General features: G+C 37.4%; 1 pseudogene across 1 annotated transcript; it reads left to right on the top strand.

Moving 5' to 3' along the window:
* Window positions 1–5,205: 5,205 nt before the first annotated feature.
* LOC308257811 (ribosome biogenesis protein NSA2 homolog) lies at window positions 5,206–7,791 on the top strand (annotated as a pseudogene). The gene is made up of 2 exons: window positions 5,206–5,263; window positions 7,249–7,791. The product of its transcript is annotated as a ribosome biogenesis protein NSA2 homolog (transcript).
* The last annotated feature ends 252 nt before the right edge of the window (window positions 7,792–8,043 follow it).

The raw sequence follows: 8,043 nt of genomic DNA, 5'->3' as shown, positions 1-8,043 counted from the left end.
ATGTAGATGAAGAAGTGTGTAGCGGTAGACAGAGCCAACGGTAGGGGACAGTTGAGTTGAATGTTGAAGGCCTATGCAATGTCAGATACCGAATATATTGTCTTGGATAATTTTTGTTCTTCTTTATTCCAGTATCCATCCTCCTAACCGATGATGACATTTAAATTTTGCTTAAGGGGGACCACCCCTCCCTATTTGGATGCAATCTCACTTCAACTGCTAAGGTATCCCATGCTTCTCAGGCCAAGGGGTAAGCATATGACTTATATTGGTTTTATTTTGCTATATAACAAATTATGATAAACTTAGTGACTTAAAACAACATTTGTTATCTCATAGTTTCTGTGGGTCAGGAGAGTGTGGTCATGAGTGTGGTCCTAGGTCCGTGGTCGGCAAACTGCGGCTCGCGAGCCACATGTGGTTCTTTGGTCCCTTGAGTGTGGCTCTTCCACAAAATACCACGGCCTGGGCGAGTCTATTTTGAAGAAGTGGTGTTAGAAGAAGTTTAAGTTTAAAAATTTTGGCTCTCAAAAGAAATTTTAATCGTTGTACTGTTGATATTTGGCTCTGTTGACTAATGAGTTTGCCGACCACTGGCCTAGGTTGACTGGGTCCTCTACTTAGGGTCTCACCAGATCTCAAGATGGTGACTGGGACTGTGGTGTCATCTAAGGCTCAGGGCCCTCTTTCAAGATCACTAGTTGCTGGCAGAATCCAGTTCCTATAGTTGCAGGACTAGTCTGTCAGTGGAGGAACATTTTCAGCTCCTAGAAGCTGCTCACTGTATCTTGTCATGTAGAACCTCTCTACAACATGGTAGTTGGCTTCTTCAAGGCTGTCAGGAGAATTACTCTCTAGTCTACAACAATGCAGTTTTATATAATATACAATCATAATGACATTCTGATCAACAATGGGCTGAGTATATAATGGTGGTCCCATAAGATTGACATGGAGCTGAAAAACTCCTATCACCTAATGATGTCATAGTCATTTAACCATTAAAGTGTACATTTCAGAGGCTTCCAGTACATTCATGTTGTGCAGCCATCACCACTATCTCTTACAGAATATTTTTATCACTCCAAAAGGAAACCCTGAACCCATTAGTTAATCACTCACCATTCCCCCACAACCCCAGCCTGGCAATCACTAATCTTTTGCTATAGATTTGCATATTCTGTAAATTTCATATAAGTGGAATCATATGATATGTGGATTATTTTGGTCCAGCTTCTTTCACTTAGTATGTTTTCAAGGTTCATCCATGTTATAGTATGTATTGATACTTTATTCAAAATTTTGTGTGTGTATGTTTTGACAATATTTTAGTTACTTGCCCTTAAAAATTGTGATAAAACATACATAACATGAAATCTACCAGTTTATTTTTAAATGTACAGTTCCAGAGCATTGAGTGCATTTACAATGTTGTACAACCTTCACAGCTATCCATTTCTAGAATTTTTTCTTCATCCCAAACAGAAACTCTGTACCCATAAACAATTACTCTACATTCCTTCTTACCCCCACACTTGGTAACCTCTATTCTACTTTCTGCCTCTATCTGTACCTCATATCAGTGGAATAGTACAATATTGTTCCTTTTGGGTCTGGCTTATTTCACTTAGCACAGTGGTTTCAATGTTTATCCATGGTTAGCATGTTTCAGAATTTCATTTCTTTTCAAATTTATTTTTACTTTTATTTCAGAGAGGAAGAGGGAGGAAGAGAGAGATAGAAACATCAATGATGAAAGAGAATCATTGATTGGCTGCCTGCTGCACACCCGACATGGGGATCAAGCCTGCAACACAGGCATGTGCCCTGACCGGGAATTGAACCGTGGCCTCCTGGTTCATAGTCGACGCTCAACCACTGAGCACGCCGGCTGGGCCAGAATTTCATTTCTTTTTTGGATGAATAATATTCCATTGTATAGGTATACCACATTTTGTTTATCTACTCATCACTAAATTGTTTTCACCTTTTGGCTATTTTTATGAATAATGCTGCTATGAACATTCATGTACAAGCGTTCAAACACCTGTTTTCAGTTCTCTTGGGTATATACTGAGAAGTGGAATTGTGGGAAGATATGGTAGTTCTATGTTTAGCGTTTTGAGGTTCTGCCAAACACTTTTCCACAGTGGCTGTACCATTTATACTTCCTCAGCAATGTCGGAGGTTTCCAATTTCTCTACATTCTAGCCATTACTTATTTTTCATTTTTAAAAATTATAGCCATCTTAGTAAATGAGAAGTGGTTTTGATTTGAATTTCTGTAATGACTAATGATGTTGAGCTATTTTATGTGATTATTGGCCATTAGTATATCTTCATTGGAGAAATGTCTATTGAAGTCATTTGCCTACTTTTTAAAAATTGAGATTTAATGGATATATAACACTATGTAGGCTTAAGGTATACACTATATTGCTTTTATCTAAAAATTAAAAATTTAAGTAAACATAAGCAACTCATTCCAACTCCTTTAGCATTATTTGATTTTTTTCTTTCTGAGCAAGTACTTACATTACATAGCTACCAACTACATTTTTTTTTTTTGCTATGTAATGGGCAGTGGGGACTGGGAATCTGTTCATGTTCCCTTCTCTGTGCATTTTTCTCCCAAACACTGTTCCAGGTTTGGTGTGTTTGCTCTCTGATCATTTAGGGACTTGACTCGTTTGCTCAACTCTACAATTTTCATGGCATATTGAGAGGGAAGGCAGATAAAGGTGTGTTCAATTTGTCATCATTAACCTAAATCTTAATATTTTCTTGGTAAGCTGTATTGCACAGTTTTAATACTCAGGTTTTGTAGAGTTACAGGGACAAATGAAAAATAATGAGAAATGAATATGTTGTGAGAGATATTAAATTAGAAGCTATTTTATCTAATTTCATACTCTACTAGAACAATATTTTGATTATAAAACTTCTGCCCATTTTTGTCTTGTTGGCTCATTATTCAAGTAAATATGTAGTAAGATGTAGGGTCACTGTATTACCAATAAGCTCTGAATAAAGAGTTACATTTTTTACCCTAAAACAGTGTATTTTTAAAAAATATATATTTTATTGGTTTTTTACAGAGAGGAATGGAGAGGGATAGAGAGCTAGAAACGTTGTTGAGAAACATTGATCAGCTGCCTCCTGCACACCCCCTCCTGCCTGCAACCAAGGTACATGCCCTTGACGGGAATCGAACCTGGGACCCTTCAGTCCGCAGGTCGACGCTCTATCCAATGAGCCAAACCAGTCAGGGCAACAGTGAATTTTTTTAATGAGAAAATTATATTTGTGTATCTATATAATAACATTAAGGGCTTAGAGCATAGAAAAGGGGCATCTCAGCTTGGGTGAAATTAGTAACAGGTTGTTAAAATTCTGGTTTTTGAGATTTTTATGACACTTTTTCTAAGACTATGTCCTATCAGATGCTCAAATAAGATTTTAATTTAAGTGAATAAACATCAATTTACTCATGAACATGTTTTAATTTAAGCACAGTACTTTGGTTTTTAAAATACAAGCTCAAAGTTCATATTATGAAAATCTATAAATATTATTTTTCTTTCTTTTTTTAAATCCTCAACCAAGCATATACTTAAAGAGAGGAATGGAGAGAGAGAGAGAGAGAGAGAGAGAGAGAGAGAGAGAGAGAGAGAGAGAAACAGTGATGTGAGAGAGAAACATTGATCAGTTAACTCCCTTAGGCACGTTGATCAAAGATGGAACTTGCAACCTTTTGATGTACAGGACAACACTTCAGACAACTAAGCCACCTGGCTAGGGCTATAAAAACTGTTTTCAATTAAGCTTTACTTTTTACTTTCAATTAAGCTTCCTCAGAAAGGGTGAATGATCGGGGAAATACATTTTTCACTTGTTAAAAGAAAACTACTGTATGATGAGAAGTATGAGAAATACAGTGTTCCCTGCCCTATGCTCCCTGTTCTCACATTTCACTCTCCAGATCCAATAACCATCCTAAACCCTTACAGTTGTTTATTCTGGTATTTACTTCCATCTTTCTAAACAATATTCTTACACTACTGCTTCTTAAATTTTCAGTTTCTATCTCTTTGCTATTTGCTATGAAATATAAGCCATCAGCATTTTAAATATACTCCTCCTTTCCCTGTCTCTTACCTTTTAAATTATGTGATGATATTTGGTTAAAACAATATTCAGTGTTTTTATTACTATGATTATGTAATTATTATTCATAGCTAAGCCACATATTATGCTATGATCAAATTCCTTTCTCTAGAACCTTTGTTTTCCCATAAATTAATTACTATATTGTTCTTTTTTGTCTGCTTAATTTTCTATATGATTATCACCAATTCATCCCAAATTCTATGACAGAACTATAAATTTCTCATTATATTTATTTTTTAAAATATTTTTATTGATTTCAGAGAGGAAAGGGGAGAGATAGAAATATCAATGCTGAGAGAGAATCATTGATTGGCTGCCTCCTGCACGCCCCCTACTGGGGATCGAGTCAGCAACTTGGGCAAAGTACCCTGACCCAGAATTGAACAGTGACCTCCTGATTCATGGTTGATGCTCAACCACTGAGCCACACCCACCGGGCCCCCTCATTCTATTTAAACACATCAGGCTATCTATTATATTTCTCTCCCACTCTTCCTTCACAATTCTTTTCCCCTTTTCCTACCTCCCTACCTCCCTCCCTCCCTCCGTTTTTTTCTTTCATCTAGGTATCCTTTTTAGAGCTCTTCTTTTCTCTGCTCCAATCTGGACCAGTTGCTCGTAAGCCTGCTGCTCACCTGCCATCCTCTCCTTTAATGTATTCTGTTGTTTGCTGGATCACACCTTCCTCTTTCACAGTTTATTTTCTCAGTTTAGGGAGCATGTAGTCCAGTAGCTTCCTCAGAAAGGGTGAATGAGAGGGGAAATATATTTTTCAACTATGCATATGTTTGATAGTGTGGCTGGGTAAAAAATTGTAAGTTTTATCAAAGTTTAACAAGAAGTCTTAACATTCTTTTAAAATAAATGCTAAGAAAAGGGCTTAACTTTGTATTTATTTTGAAAGAGGCAGGGAGAGGCAGGCCACCTGAATCTGATCTATTTAAAAGTAACCTGCGTACCTCTGCCTTTTAGCCGTACATGTGTAAAGTTTTTCTCAGAAATATCTGAGGTTTTCCCTGGAATTATGAACAACATATGTGCAGTCAGATTCGGATTGTCCCTTCTGTTCCTGGGAGAATAAAGGAAGAATCAGGTGGGTGGGGAACACTAATCAAATCGGGAGATTAGCATTTAAGATTATTTGTCCATATGGTTTATATGTAAGAAATCCAACATTTTTCTTTTAAAAGTTTTTTTCCTCTTGTAGAGTGTCAAGAGCAAGAGTTTTGAGAGGACTTGGTAATTGTGAAAGTTGTATTGCCAATTTTTGTTTGACATATTCTAAAAAATGGAGGTAAAATTGGTGTAACATAAAATTGATCATTTTATAGTGAGAAATTTAGTGGCATTTAGTACATTTATAATGTTGTTCAACCACCACCACCTCTATGTAGTTTCAATGTTTTTTCACCTCAAAAGGATTGCCAAATCTTGATATTGATTCCTTCATTAGAACGTAAATTTGGTCTTAATCTATCAGTCACTCAGGAAATGAGCCAAATTATAATATTCTGATCATTCAGTTCATTCAAAACTACGTTGTACAGAGTTTATAGTTTTCTTACCAGAGAATTACAAAAGGATATTAATGTCCTTCCTGCCATTGTGTTCTTTGAATCTAGCAATGCAGAAATTAAATTAGAACAGATGTAGTAAAAAAATTAGATTAATATTGTCTTCATGGTTTTTGTTTTAGGATATTTAGAAAAGTACTGCTACAGAACTTCAAAAATGTGGGCTAGCGAGTGGGAAAATCTCATCAAGAAATGGTTCATTTAACAAATAAGTTAATAGATCTGTAAATGTTTCTGCCTTTTTTCAGCAGCACATTATGCTGCTATTGGTCATATGCTGTATAGAATGATCATCACTCATTCTGTGATGGAGCGTCTCCTTTGAACAGGCCTTACTGTGGGAGAGATTTCATGGAGAGTAATTTCTGATAGGGACGGGGAGAAAAAGGATAGGAAAAGTGCAGAGCGTGCTTCTATCTTTTCATTTCCCCTATTTGTAAGGATTAGATTGCCTTCAAATTCCTGCGTTTCTTATGAACAGCTCTTTGTTCCTTTTGTAAGTAAGATTTAGGAATTAGTAAGGAAACACCATTCACTCTGTAGAGCAGATTCTTGCCAGCTTTGGTTAGCCGTGGGTAGTAGTTGGGCCAGATTTGTTGTCCCATCCTATCAATCAGATGTACAGATGGCCTGTTTTTCCCCCAGTGGGGAATAAAATACCGCATAACAACAGGTAGACCTAACAGATCTATGTAACTATGGGGCTTTATAAATTAGCACCCAGCTATAATTATTAATAATTACAGATAGTAAATTAAATAGAAAATAACTAGAATAATATAATAAAATAATAAAGACATTAAATTGCATGTTAATTAAATGTTTCTGTATAAGTATGTACATTCATACTAGTATAATCATTAATTGTTTAGACCAGTGGGTTCTCAAAGTGTGGTTCCCCGGCCAGCAGCATTGACATCACCTGTGAGTGTGTTAGAAATGCAGCTTCTACCTTTCCTGTTGCGAGTGGTGTGGAGTTGGCTTGTGGGTCTCTGAGCCTGAAAGTCAAGAGCCTCTTCACACTGGGGGAATGCACCCGGTGGCTCCGGTAACTATGCCACAAAACTCATACACTGAGTTACACTGTAACTGCTATGGGTATTGTTTAGATTACTATGATAAAAAGGGAAAGGAGGAAGGGGAGAGGCTCATGAATGTTCAAATAGGGCAAAAAGGATGATTGGTCTGAAGGCTAAGCTCTATCATAAACAACACCATGCTGAGAAAATACAAATGAAAAGAGAGCCCAGCTGGTGTGGCTCAGTGGTTGAGTGTCGACCTATGAACCAGGAAGTCATGGTTCGATTCCTGGTCAGGGCACATGCCCAGGCTCCATCTTCAGTGTGGGGAGTGCAGGAGGTAGCTGATTCTCTCTCATCATTGATGTTTCTATCTCTCCCTCTCTGGAAAAAAAAAATCTCTATCTCTATCTCTATCTCTATCTCTATCTCTATCTCTATCTCTATATCTATATATCTATTAAAAATAAAAGATGCATGAAAAGAGAAAACACCAAATAAAAGAGCAGTATCTGCATATCTACTGGGCAGAGAAGGACAGTCGGAGCTAAAGTACTTTGCAATACAATTAAACAAAAAAATGAAAAAAGAAAGCGGGGAAAAAGAAAAGTCCCATTGCTCAAAGTTCATGCCGAGGGAGAAGCAGAGATATCAAAAGTTATTGGAACAGAAAAGAGAAAAAAGAATGCCTGCAAGAGGATGGTTACTCAAGTCTGCTTTGCTGGAGATGGCTGTACTTGAAAACCACCGAAATATGGAAGGCCAGTGGGCTTGCGCTTCAAGATGGCCCACGTAACACACCCTGAACCGAAAGCCACCTTTTGCCTGACATTACTCGGTGTAAAGAAGAATCTCTCATCCCCTCTTTCTACAACTTTGGGTGTTATTCCCAAAGGTACTGTCATCGAGGTGGCAGGGAGCAAGTTGGGCCTTGTGACACCAGGAGGCAGGGCTCTTTGGGGAAAGCATGCCCAGTTACCAACAATCCTGAAAATGATGGATGCGTAAATGCAGTCTTACTGGTTTGACAGCAAGTGACTCCTTGTAATGATTGAAGACAGTGCACCGATCAGGAAAACTCCTTTACTGTGATGTTTCTGAGTACCATCACACAGGTAACATGTCTGCAGTCATCAAGAGAACTATTTATTTTATTGTAAAAAACATTAAGATGGCCCAGTTTTTAAAAAAGAACTGCAGTATCTACTGAATTACGGTAGAAACTCGGGGAATGGGGTCCAGCAAGCTGTTTTAACAACTCTTCAGGTGGTTGGGATGCT

This window comes from Plecotus auritus (genome assembly GCF_963455305.1).
Source record: "Plecotus auritus genome assembly, chromosome: 9".
In the NCBI taxonomy this organism is placed as follows: domain Eukaryota; kingdom Metazoa; phylum Chordata; class Mammalia; order Chiroptera; family Vespertilionidae; genus Plecotus; species Plecotus auritus.
Note: the sequence above shows the minus strand (reverse complement) of the source record. Positions and strands in the feature narration are given on the sequence as shown.